We start from the raw sequence: 13,898 nt of genomic DNA on the forward strand, positions 1-13,898 counted from the left end.
GGACAGAATCTGCTCGCAGACCTAGCATCATTTTCCTGTAGCTGTGGCTTTGAGGTGATGAGATCCAGGTCTGAGGCGAGGCTGAGGAAAGGGAAGAAGGTAGGGCCATGTTGTGGGCCCCTTCCAGAACCAACCCTGGAGGAGGGCACGGCAACCCACTCCAGTATTTCTTGCCAGGAGAATCCCATGGACAGAGGAACCTGGTGGGTGGCAGTCCATAGGATCGCACAGTCGGACACGACTGAAGCGACTTAGCATACCCAGAACCAAAGCCCTTGGTGATGTGGGGTAAAGGGCTGGCTACCTCCCGAAGCTGTTGGCTAAGAAGATAAACAAGATTCCTCCGCGGGAAGCCGAGTTGTTACTGGTAATGGAGTCCCAGAATGTACTAGGACGGGAGTTCTCTGTTGAAAACTGGAAACATCTTCCATAGCTTCCCCCCCACCCCCACCACTTGGCCACGAGCTCGGGTGTGCAAGCTTCTTCGGGTGGGCTTTGTAAACACTGCTCTTCATGGGTTCCTAGGCCCTAATTCCCATGGTCAGTATAGGCCTGTAAGTCTGGCTACATGCAGTGTCTGTTTCCCTACCTGATTTAAAAAACAAAACAACCCTTTAGAGCAGAAATTATGTTCTATTCATCTTTGAATTCTCAGTGTCTTGCAGAGGCCCAGCATGTAGGGGATCGAGGAAACTTTAGTAAATTTATTTCTTAGAGAGAATCTGCAGAATCAGTTTTGTAGGGTTTCCCCTGGCCCAAGGAGATAAACTTGAGGTAAATTGGGGAGGGTTGAAGTCCCAGGTGTTCCCACCTGCCCTGTTCAGCTTATATTTTCAAAAGGATCAGGTGGAGCATCCCTTCACATGAGCACAGTCTTCATGGGTGCCTCTCCATCAAGGAGAAAAAAACATCTCTAAGACCAAAGATGTCTTGATTCTATTGAAAGGTGAGTTTTGCTTTGAATGACTTCCATCATTCTTTCTCCCTTGGAAATTAAATTGTAAAAAAAAATCCCTTAAGTCCTAGGGATGTTCCCCAAGAATCTATAGTTGATTTGTAACTATAGTGAGATGTTTAATGCTGGGGTGGGGAGAAGCAGTGGTCTGGAAAACAACTGTTCTGAGTGAAACCCACCAGCCAACTCAGTCACTTTTTGTTTTGCCCACCATTTCCTAATCTGTAAAACTATCATTAGACTAGGTTAGTATTTCCTGAAGTGTATTCCATGGATTCCTGGTTTCAAAAGATGCTCTCAGTTTAAAAGACTTGGTTAAGATAGGGAGGGCTTCCCAGATGGCTCAGTGGTAAAACAATCTGCCTGCCGATGCAGGAGATGCAGGAGACTAGGGTTGATCCCTAGGTTGGGAAGATCTCCTGGAAGAGGAAATGGCAACCCACTTCAGTATCCTTGCCTGAAAAATTCTGTGGACAGAGGAACCTTGTGGCTATAGTCCATGGGGTCGCACAGAGTCGGACACGACTTCGAGACTGAGCACACACTTTAGTGTGAAAGATAGGGAAGTTCCGCATTTGATAAGTGCCCTTTGGGGGATGAACACACTAGTATGTCAAAGACTCTGCTTAGACCTGCAGCAGAGAACGCTATTTTCGTTTTCCCACCTTAATTGACCATTCTTTGCCAAGAAATACCTGCTAATACAACTCTCAGCAGACCAGGGAGAAATTCCCTTCTGATGTGTTACAGTTCTTGATCATAAAATGGTTTATTCAAGCCTATAAAATGGAAATAGAGTTGAGGCTTGTTTCTCCCTCTCACAGTAGGCTTTCCTAATCATAGGGCATTTTTTGCAGGTCCTTGTTCAACTCACAAAAGCACTGGGATTGTTCACTCTAAGCTGGTGAGCTCCAGTGTCAGGGCCAGGCTCCAGGGCATCCCCATCCATCCCCTCCTGCCTCCAGCCCTCATTACCCTCAGTTTACACTCCTGCCCTTAGATCTCTTCCTGAGAAACAGCTTGGCTTGGGCAACAATCTCCCACTCCTTCCTGCTCCATTGTCTTTGCCATAAGAATAAACTTCTATTGAGTATTATTTTTTGTCTTTATAGGATAATTCTTAGAGGTCAAAATAAATGCTCATTGTAATAAACCAAACAACATATATGTTTTAAGAAACAAGTTGATTTTTAATAGTTTCGTGTTTATCCTTTTTTTCCTTTCTCTATGCCAGGGTTTCTCAACTTTTGTGTTGTTGACATTTTGGACTGGAAAATTCTTTGCAGGGTGTTGAGAGGGGAGGTGCTTTCCTGTGTGCATTGCAGGATGTTCGGCATCTACACCATTAGCACTCCCCAGTGGTGACAACCAAAAATGCCTTCATAGTTCATAGTGAAGTTGCTCAGTTGTGTCCAACTCTTTGCGACCCCATGGACTGTAACCTACCAGGCTCCTCCGTCCATGGGACTTTCCAGGCAAGAGTACTGGAGTGGGTTGCCATTTCCAAAAATGCCTTCAGCCATTACCTTATGTCCCCTGGAGGGCAACGTTGCCCCTGATTGAGACTCTCTACTCTGTGCTCCTATGGTCATACTCAAGCAAATGCACATATTGAGACATTTCTTAAAAACGTACAGACGTGTAAATGAATATAAAATAGAAAAATCACTGCTATACAAATTATAAGTTGCTTTTTATTTTGTGGGCATCACAGATCAATACATAGAGACCTAACTCATTTTATGTAATTACTGCATAGTAGTCCCTACTATGAAAGTAATACCTATGAATTTACCTAATCATTTTCTGCTTGATGGATATTCAGATGGTTTATACATTTTTGCCTCTCAAGCAATGCTGCACTGCACATCTCTAGTACATGCAAAGTTGCTTCAGTCATGTCCAACTCTTTTCAACCTTATGGACTGTAGCCCACCAGGCTCCTCAGTCCATGGGGACTCTCCAGGCAAGAATACAAGAGTGGGTTGCCATGCCCTCCTCCAGGGGATCTTCCCAGTCCAGAGATCAAACAAAAATCTCTTATTCTCCTGCATTGGCAGGTAGGTTCTTTACCACTGCCGCCACCTGAGAAGCCCAATTACATAGCCATAAATTCTGGAGCCTTCATTTCTGAGGAATAGGGTCAGAATTCCGAGGAATTGTGTGCATCAAGTATAACAATAAGTTCTGTCAAAATTTTTAAAAATTACTGCAAAATATAATATAAAAAGTACAAACATTTCTGTACAGGGTAACAAATCTTATGTGTTTCCAACCAGGTCAAGAGCTTTGATAGTATCTGTACAGCTTTTTTTTTTTAAAGAAAGCTTTGAAGAAAATATGACAGAATATTAATAACTTAAAAATCTACATGGTGATTAAAAAGAAATTCTGCCAGACCGTGTTCCCAAGAGTTTGGAGCAGTTCCTGCTCCTGCCAGCTGGGTACGTGAGTCCTAGTGCCCAGTGCCACACGTGAGGGTTGCCCATGCTGTGCCCTGCTGTGTTGTCACTTCAGTCGTGTCAGACTCTTTTCAGTGGTAGCCTGCCAGGCTCCAGGCAAGAACACTGGAGCGGGTTGCCATGCCCTCCTCCACGTGTGAGGGGCACCCGCCTTTTGCCAAATCTGTCCACTGTTGGATGAAAACTGAGGTGCTGCTGGAGTCTGCGTTTCAGTTCCCTGACCTCTAAGAGAGCTGGACTTATTTTCATAAGTTTAGTGAGTATTTGCATTTCCTCCACATCTTTGTCAAACTAGTTATTTGTTGCCTTTTTGATGATAGCCATTCTGACATGTGTGAGGTGATATCTCACTGTGGTTTTGATTTGCATTTCCCTGATGATTAGTGATGCTGAGCATCTTTTCATTCATCTGTTGGCCATCTATATGTCTTGGGAAAATGTCTGTTAAGGTCCTCTGCCCATTTTTTAATTGAGTTTTTTATTTTTAAATGTTGAGTTGTATGATTTCTTCAAGTACCTTGGATATTAACCCCTTATTGGATATATCTTTTGCAAATATCTCCTCCCATTCAGTGGGCTGCTTTTTATTTTGTTGATACAAACCTGTTTCATTGATGTATATGTCTATTTTTGTGCCAGTATAATACTGTTATGATTACTATATCTTTGAAGTATAGATTAAAATCAGGGAACATGATACCTCTGTCTTTGTTCTTTCCATGATTGTTTTGGCTATCAGGGTCTTTTGTGGTTCCATAAAAATCCTGGAATTATTTGTTCTAGTTCTGTGAAAAATGCCTCTGGTATTTTGATAGGGATTGCAGTAAGTCTGTAGATTTAAGTACCCCTTCTTTTTCTCTGTCTTTTAAAAATTTTAACCAGTTTTCCGCTAAGAAGAATCTCCATATATTTCCAGACTGCAGTAGCTGAATACTGGTCCCCCAAGGATGTCCAGTACTTTGCCCATGTGATGCAAAGAGCCGACGCATTGGAAAAGACCCTGATGCTGGGAAAGATTGAAGGCAGAAGGAGAAGGAGGCAGCGGAGGATAAGATGGTTAAATAGCATCACCGACTCAATGGACATGAATTTGAGCAAACTCTGGGAGATGGTGAAGGACAAGGGAAGCCTTGTGTGCTGCAGACCATGGGGTTGCAAAGAGTCAGACGGGACTTAGCAACTGAACAACAACAACAAAAACAACAAAGGATGTCCATATCCTAATTCCAGAATCTGTGAATATGTTAAGTTGAACAGTAAAAGGTTATTAAGGTTGCAGATGCTTAATTCCAATTAAGGTTGCTAATCAACTGACCTGAAAATAGGGAGAGTATCCTGGATTATCTAGGTGGGCTCAGTAATCACAAGGGAGGCAGAAGAGGGTCAGAAGGAGATGTGACTGTGGAGGAATGTTAAGAGAGATGCAGTGTTACTGGTTTAAAGATGGAGGAAGGGGATCACAGGTCAAGGAATGCAATTAACCTCTAGAAGCAGGGAAAAGCAAGGAAAAGATTCTCCCCCAGTCTCCAAGAAGAAACACAAACCTGGCTGTCATAGTGATTTCAGCCCATGAGACCCAGGTCAGACTTGTATAGAACTGTAATGCTTTCATGGCATCAGTAGATCAGTTAACTCCTGTATCCTGGGTTAGCAGGTCTCAAATTTAGCTGCACATTAATTAGAATCAGCTAGAGCTCTTTCTGTTCCCAATACCCAGATCGTATCCAGACCATCCAAGCAGAATTTCCGGGGGTGAGATCCAGGCATTATTACTTTAAAGTTTCCCAGGTATTTTCAACATGCAGCCAAGGCAGAGAACATCCACCTCAGGCTAGCCACAAAAGCATGGAGAAGCTCTTTTTCTTCCCTCTTGGTAACTGGGACCCTGGGGTCAGAGAGGAAGTGTAAAACTACCCCCCACTCCCCACCCCAACTAAGAACACCAAACCTATGCTTTTGGATAGAAATGGGCTCCATTTGAACCCTTGGCCATTTAGCAGCTTAGAAATTGGATCCCATCTCTCCTCCCTAGGCAAGAATGCAGATAGCTCTCTCATTTCATATTTATTATTCATTTTTGGCTGCACTGGGTCATCATGGCTGCACACAGGCATTCTCTAGTTGCAGTGTGACGGCTTCTCATTACAGTGTCTTCTCTTGTGGAGCATGGGCTATAGGCACATGGGCTTCAATAGTTGCAGCATGCGGGCTCAGTAGTCAGAGCACTCTGGCTTAGTTTGTCCGTGCCACGTGGAGTCTTCCTGGACCAAGAATCGAACCCATGTCTTCCAATCCACATTGGAAGGCAGATTCTTAACTACTGGACCTCCAGGGAAGTCCACAGGCAGCTCTCTAATAGTATTTATTAAACAATCTGCAAAGACAGAACAAAGATCTTTTTTTTTTTCTGGAACCATTTGAGCAAGTTACTGATCGGATGCCCCATCACAGGAGAGTGGGTGTTTCCTACAGATGTTCTCTTCTGTAACTCCAGTATGACTATCAAAATCAGGATATTACAACTTGTACTTTTTTACCATTTAATCCTCAGACTCTATTCAAGTTGTGCTAAATGTTCCAAGAATGTCTTTTATAGCAAAGAATCCATTTCGTGGTGCCTTCAGTTGTCATGTCCCTTTAACCTCCTCCACACTGGAACACTTCAGCCTTTCCTTGATTCTTATGACCTTGACACTTTTAAGGTCTTCCCTTGTGGCTCAGCTGGTAAAGAATTTGCCTGCAATGCGGGAGACCTGGATTCAATCCCTGGGAAGATGCTCTGAAGAAGGGGAAAGCTACCCACTCCAGTATCCTGGTGTGGAGAATTTCATGGCCTGTATAGGAGATACCCCACGTCCAAGGTCAGGAGTGGCAGTGGTGAGGAGATACCCCATATCCAGCATAAGAGAAACCCCACTAAGATGGTAGGCGCTGAGAGAGGGCATCAGAGGCTAGACAGACTGAAACCACAATCACAGAAAACTAGCCACTCTGATCACATGGACCACAGCCTTGTCTAACTCAATGAAACTAAGCCATGCCTTATAGGGCCACCCAAGAAGGTCAGGTCATGGTGGAGAGTTCTGACAAAATGTGGTCCACTGGATATGAGAATGGCAAACCACTTCAGTATTCTAGCCTTGAGAACCCCATGAACAGTATGAAAAGGCAAAAAAATAGGACACTGAAAGATGAACTCCCCAGGTGGGTAGGTGCCCAATATGCTACTGGAGGTCAGTGGAGAAATAACTCCAGAAAGAATGAAGGGATGGAGCCAAAGCGAAAACAACACCTGGTTGTGGATGGGACTGGTGAGAGAAGCAAAGTCCGATGCTGTAAAGAGCAATACTGGATAGGGGCCTGGAATGTTATGTCTGTGAATCAAGGCAAATTGGAATTGGTCAAACAAGCGATGGTAAGAAAGAACGTCGACATTCTAGGAATCAGCAAACTAAAATGGACTGGAATGGGTGAATTTAACGCAGATGACCATTATATCTACTACTGTGGGCAAGAATCCCTTAGAAGAAATGGAGTAGCCATCATAGTCAACAAAAGAGTCTGAAATGCAGTACTTGGATGCAGTCTCAAAAATGACAGAATGATCTCTCTTTCCAAGGCAAACCATTCAATATGGTTTGTAATCCAAGTCTATGCCCTGACCAATAATGCTGAAGAAGCTGAAGTTGAACGGTTCTATGAAGACCTACACGACCTTTTAGAACTAACACCAAAAAAAGATGTCCTTTCCATTATAGGTGACTGGAAGTCAACACACACCTGGAGTAACAAGCAAATTTGGCCTTGGAGTACAGAATGAAGCAGGGCAAAGGCTAATAGAGTTTTGCCAAGAGAATGCACGGATCATAGCAAACACTTTCTTCCAACAACACAAGACTCTACACATGGACATCACCAGATGGCCAACACCGAAATCAGATTGATTCTATTCTTTGCAGCCAAAGATGGAGAAGCTCTATACAGTCAGCAAAAACAAGGCCGGGAGCTGACTGTGCCTCAGATCGTGAACTCCTTATTGCCAAATTCAGACTTAAATGGAAGAAAGTGGGAAAAATCACTAGACCATTCAGGTATGACCTAAATCAAATCCCTTATGATTATACAGTGGAAGTGACAAACAGATTTAAGGAACTAGATCTGATTGATAGACAGAGTGCCTGGTGAACTATGGATGGAGGTTCGTGACATTGTACAGGAGGCAGGGATCAAGACCATCCCCAAGAAAAAGAAATGCAAAAAAGCAAAATGGCTGTTTGAGGAGGCCTTACAAATAGCTGTGAAAGAAGAGAAGCAAAAAGCAAAGGAGAGAAGGAAAGATATACCCATTTGAATGCAGAGTTCCAAAGAATATCAAGGAGAGATAAGAAAGCCTTCCTCAGTGATCAATGCAAAGAAATAGAGGAAAATAATAGAATGGGAAAGACTAGAGATCTCTTCAAGATGATTAGAGATACCAAGGGAACAGTTCATGCAAAGAGGGGAACAATGAAGGACAGAAATGGTATGGACTTAAAGGAAGCAGAAGATATTAAGAAGAGGTGGCAAAAATATACAGAACTGTACAAAAAAGATCTTCACGACCCAGATAATCACGATGGTATGATAACTCACCTAGACCAGACATCCTGGAATGTAAAGTCAAGTGGACCTTAGGAAGCATCACTACAAAGCTAGTGGAGGTGATGGAATTCCCAGTTGAGCTATTTCAAATCCTAAAAGATGATGCTGTGAAAGTGGTGCACTCAATATACCAGCAAATTCAGAAAACTCAGCAGTGGCCACAGGACTGGAAAAGGTCAGTTTTCATTCTAATCCCAAAGAAAGGCAATGCCAAAGAATGCTCAAATGACCACACAATTGCACTTATCTCACATGCTGGTAAAGTAATGCTCAAAATTCTCCAAGCCAGGTTTCAGCAATATGTGAACTTGAACTTCCAGATGTTCAAGCTGTTTTTAGAAAAGGCAGAGGAACCAGAGATCAAATGGCCAACATCCACTGGATCATGGAAAAAGCAAGAGAGTTCCAGAAAAACATCTGTTTCTGCCTTATTGACTATGCCAAAGCCTTTGACTGTGTGGCTCACAATAAACTGTGGAAAAGTCTGAAAGAGATGGGAATACCAGACCACCTGACCTGCCTCTTGAGAAATCTGTATGCAGGTCAAGAAACAACAGTTAGAACTGGACATGGAAAAACAGACTGGCTCCAAATAGGAAAAGGAGTACATCAAGGCTGTGTATTGTCACCATGCTTATTTAACTTATATACAGAGTACATCATGAGAAAGCCTGGACTGGAAGAAGCACAAGCTGGAATCAAGATTGCTGGGAGAAATATCAATAACCTCAGATATGCACATGACACCACTCTTGTGGTAGAAAGTGAAGAACTAAAGAGCCTCTTGGTGAAAGTGAAAGAGGAGAGTGAAAAGTTGGCTTAAAGCTCAACATTCAGAAAACGAAGATCATGGCATCTGGTCCCATCACTTCATGGGAAATAGTGGAAACAGTGGCTGACTTTATTTTTTGGGGCTCCAAAGTCACTACAGATAGTGACTGCAGCCATGAAATTAAAAGACGCATACTCCTTGGAAGAAAAGTTATGACGAACCTAGATAGCATACTAAAAAGCAGAGACATTACTTTGTTAACAAAGATCTGTCTAGTCAAGGCTGTGGTTTTTCCAGTAGTCATGTATGGATGTGAGAGTTGGACTCTAAAGAAAGCTGAGCGCTGAAGAATTGATGCTTTTGAACTGTGGTGTTGGAGAAGACTCTTGAGAGTCTCTTGGACTGCAAGGAGGTCCAACCAGTCCATCCTAAATGAGATCAGTCCTGAGTGTTCATTGTAAGGATTGATGTGGAAGCTGAAACTCCAGTACTATGGCCACTTGATGTGAAGAGCTGACTCATTTGAAAAGACCCTGATTGAGGGGAGGAGGTGAAGGGGACTTCAGAGGGTGAGACGGTTGGATGGCATCACCAACTCGATGGACATGAGTTTGGGTAAACTCTGGGAGTTGGTGATGGACAGGGAGGCCTGGCGTGCTGTGGTCCTCGGGGTCGCCAAGAGTTGGACATGACTGGGCGACTGAACTGAACTGATAGTCCATGGGATCGCAGAGAGTTGGACATGACTGAGCAACTTTCAGTTCTTAAAAAATTATAACTTGGCTTTGTCTGCTGTTCCCTCATGATTGGATTCAGGTTATGTATCTTGGGCATGAGTAACAAGAGGAGATACTGGACCTGTCTCAGTGGGCATGTGATGTTGATTTGTCCCACTGCTGATGAACGGGGCTTCCCTGGTAGCTCAGCTGGTAAAGAATCTGCCTGCAATGCAGGAAACCCCCATTCAATTCCTGGGTCGGGAAGATCCCCTGGGGAAGAGATAGGCTACCCACTCCAGTATTCTTGGGCTTCCCTGATGGCTCAGATGGTAAAGAATCTGCCTGCAATGAGGGAGACCTGGGTTCTATCCCTGGGTTCTATCCCTGGGTTGGGCAGATCCCCTGGAGGAGGGCATGGCAACCCACTCCAGTATTCTTGCCTGGAGAATCCCATGGACAGAGGAGGGTGGTGGGCTACCATCCAGGGGGTTGCAGAGAGTCAGATATAACTGAGCGACTAAGCACAGCATTTTGCTGATGAGGTGTTCCCTTTGGTCACTTGATTAAAGTAATGTCTGCCAGGTTTCCCCAATGTGAAGTTGCTTTTTAACTATTATCAGAACTTAGGAAAACACTTATCTATTTGTTACCTATAAATAGTTATCTATTTATTTACATATACATATATCCACTTTTTAGATTCTTTCCCCACATACGCCATCACAGAGTATTAAGTAGAGTTCCCTGTGCTGTATAGTAGGTCCTCACTAGTTAGGTTTTATCTGTAGCAGTGTGTATATGTCAGTCCTGATCTTCCAGCTTATCCCTCCCCCATCCCAATAAACATGTTGGTTTTCTACATCTGACTCTACTTCTGTGTTGTAGATATTTTCACTGTAGCCTTTTTTAAGATTCCACATATAAGCAATATCTCATTTTGTCTTTCTGTGTCTTGACTTACTGCACTCAGTATGATAATCTCTAGGACCATCCAATTAAAAGACGCTTACTCCTTGGAAGAAAAGTTATGACAAACCTAGATAGCATACTCAAAAGCAGAGACATTACTTTGCCGACTAAGGTCCGTCTGGTCAAGGCTATGGTTTTTCCAGTAGTCATGTATGGATGTGAGAGTTGGACTGTGAAGGCTGCGCGCCAAAGAATTGATGCTTTTGAACTGTGGTGTTGGAGAAGACTCTTGAGAGTCCCTTGGACTGCAAGGAGATCCAACCAGTCCATTCTGGAGATCAACCCTGGGATTTCTTTCGAAGGAATCATGCTAAAGCTGAGACTCCAGTAGTTTGGCCACCTCATGAGAAGAGTTGACTCATTGGAAAAGACTCTGATGCTGGGAGGGATTGGGAGCAGGAGGAGAAGGGGACAACAGAGGATGAAATGGCTGGATGGTATCACTGACCTGATGGACGTGAATCTGCGTGAACTCTGGGAGTTGGTGATGGACAGGGAGGCCTGGTGAGCTGCAATCCATGGGGTTGCAAAGAGTCGGACACGACTGAGCGACTGAACTGAACTGAACTGAGGGCCGTCCATGTTGCTGCAAATGGCATTATTTTGTTCTTTTTTTATGGCTGAGTGATATTCCATTATCTATACATACCACATCTTTATCCGTTCCTCTGTTGATGGCCATCTAGGTTGCTTCCATGTTCTGGCTATTGTAAATAGTGCTGCAGTGAACACTGGGGTACAGGTATCTTTTTTATTTATGTTTTTTCCTGCCCTTTAATTATTAATAAGTATCTAATTGGAAAAGACTGATGCTGGGAGGGATTGGGGGCAGGAGGAGAAGGGGACGACAGAGGATGAGATGGCTGGATGGCATCATGGACTCAATGGACATGAGTCTGGACCAACTCCTGGAGTTGGTGATGGACAGGGAGGCCTGGCGTGCTTCAATTCATGGGGTCGCAAAGAGTCGGACACGACTGAGTGACTGAACTGAACTGAACTGAACTGAATGGGTAATACTTTGAGATGTCAATACCCTGTTCCTCATCAAACTTTCAATTTATTAATCTATGTCAGTATAGACTCATGCTTTTACATTATATTCAATAAATTATAATTCATAACTGTCATTATTTTTTGAAGTTTAATTTGTTCCAGATTTGACCAGTGGAACTTCTTCAGGCTGGCTCCATGGTCTTTTGACAGGTCCCTGTCATTCTTGTAGCACTTCTATCCTCTGACACAAAATGTCCCAGGCTGTTAATAAACCCATGAGGTAGGTGCTATTATTATCATCCCCACATTAGAGATACAGAAACCTAGGAGCAGCTCAGGATTATGCAGCTAGTGAGTTATGGTAGCAGAATCGTGAATCCAGACCATTTAGCTCAGGCCTGAGTTTTCCTCCCTAACTTTTTATTCTGAAATAATTTTAGACTTACAGAAAAGTTGCAAAAATAGTACAGAGTTCCTGATTATCTTTCACCCAATTTCCCCTGACATTAACCTGTGACATTAACACACAGTGCTGTGATCGAAACCAGGAAATTCACATTGATGCATTACTGTTAAGTGATTCTGCCAGCTCTCCCAGTAAGGTCCTTTCTGACCCACTGCATTCCATCATCACAGCCTCTTTAGTCTCCTCCAACCTGTGACAATTCCTTAGTCTGTCTTTATATCCTGTCACTTTTGAACAAGACGCCTGATCCATTCATTTGTAGAATGCCCTCAGTTTGGGTTTGCCTGCTGTTTGTTCCTGGTTAGACTGAGGGTATCCAAGAACACACAAGTGACATTGCAGCCTCTTAATGTATCACATCGAGAGTGACTCATTACCTGGGATGTAAACTTGGATAATTGGATTAAACTTGGATGATTTGATATTTACTAGGTTCCTCCCCTGTATAGTTACTACCTTTTCCTTTTTAAACTAGTAAGTACCTCATGGGTATATACTTTGAGATAATGCGAATGTCCTTACTTTTGCTTACTAGTTTTTGGATCCATTTCTGCTGCACCAGTGGTGACTGGGATGTTTGCCTAAGGGTGATTTTCTTTTTCTACTATTCCTTCTACATTCATTAACTGTAATTCGGTAAGAAAGAACTGCCCCTGCTCCCGTGTATGTATTTATTCAATGATTTTTCTCAGACTGGACTCATGATTAATCACTTACAATCCATTACAGACCTGACTACTGGTTGCTCCTTCAAGTTGGTTCCTGAGTCCTTTAGACAAGCCCCATCTTTTCTGAGCACTTTGCTTCTACAAGATATCCCAGGTTCAGATTTCTGCCCCAGATCTGCAATTTCTCCAAGGAGCTCTGACTCCTTCCTTTGAAGAATTGTATTTAGAAACCAATATCTGGGTATTTTATGTGCTTACTCCTACTGGGGTGTCACTGCCTTCAACATACAGCTATGGTAACCGTGCACCCCCAGCTGACTGCCCATCACCCAAGACACTGCGAAAAGCCCTCTCAAGAGCCCCTACATGCTCGCTCCAACCTACCCCTTTGGTTTACCTCACATCATAGCCAGAGGCCACTCACCCTGCCCTGCTGCTCTGGCATGATGCTGGTCCATGTCTTTTTTTCTAGCCCCATGGGTCCCAGGCATCTCTTTGAACTCTCACCTCTCCCAGGAACATGCCCTATTTACCTGGCTAACCCCTCCTGGACAAAAGCAAGTCAGCCTACCCCACCTCCTGGCTTAGACAGCAATTCTGTCTTCAAACAGTCTGTTTACCTTTCTCCCGATATGTATGTTTTGGGGAGCAAAGATATGTCTTGTTTACCGTTGGCTCCAAACATATAACACTTCCTGGACCTACTGTATGTGTTCAAGTGCTTGATGGAGGCGGTAGAGGGCAGCCACTCCAAACTCACTTCTCACAGCTCCCTCTCCCTCCACCGCCCTTCCTCTCCATGCCGCTCAGCTTCTCCCTTCAGAACCCAGCTCTTAGGTATAGCCTTCTACATGTCTCCAATCACCTGCCCTTCTTGTCTGAACTGGGAACTTGCATCAGTGTTGGTGTGTCGGCCTCAGCTTCATCGCAGCCAGGCAGCAGAGGTGCTCCAAACAGAACAGGTGAGAACACAGGCCCACCAAGCCCCACCTGCCACAGGGCCCCATCTGGGAATAAGGGGGAGGAGGGCAGCCTGCCACCTGCTTCTCCTGGTGCACTGCAGCAGGCGTGTAATGAGCCTGGGGAATTGTGCCACCAGGCTGAGAGCCCAACCTCCGGGGCCTCCCGTGCTGCGTCACCCCACTAACCGCTGAGACCGCAGGCTTCTGAGCTGCCACCAGAGCCCCACTGCTTTGGTCCCCAGGGGTGTGTGAGCAAACAGTGCAAAGAAACACATGAAAACAGAGCTG

This window comes from Budorcas taxicolor, chromosome 11, assembly GCF_023091745.1.
Source record: "Budorcas taxicolor isolate Tak-1 chromosome 11, Takin1.1, whole genome shotgun sequence".
Taxonomy (NCBI): Eukaryota; Metazoa; Chordata; class Mammalia; order Artiodactyla; family Bovidae; genus Budorcas; species Budorcas taxicolor.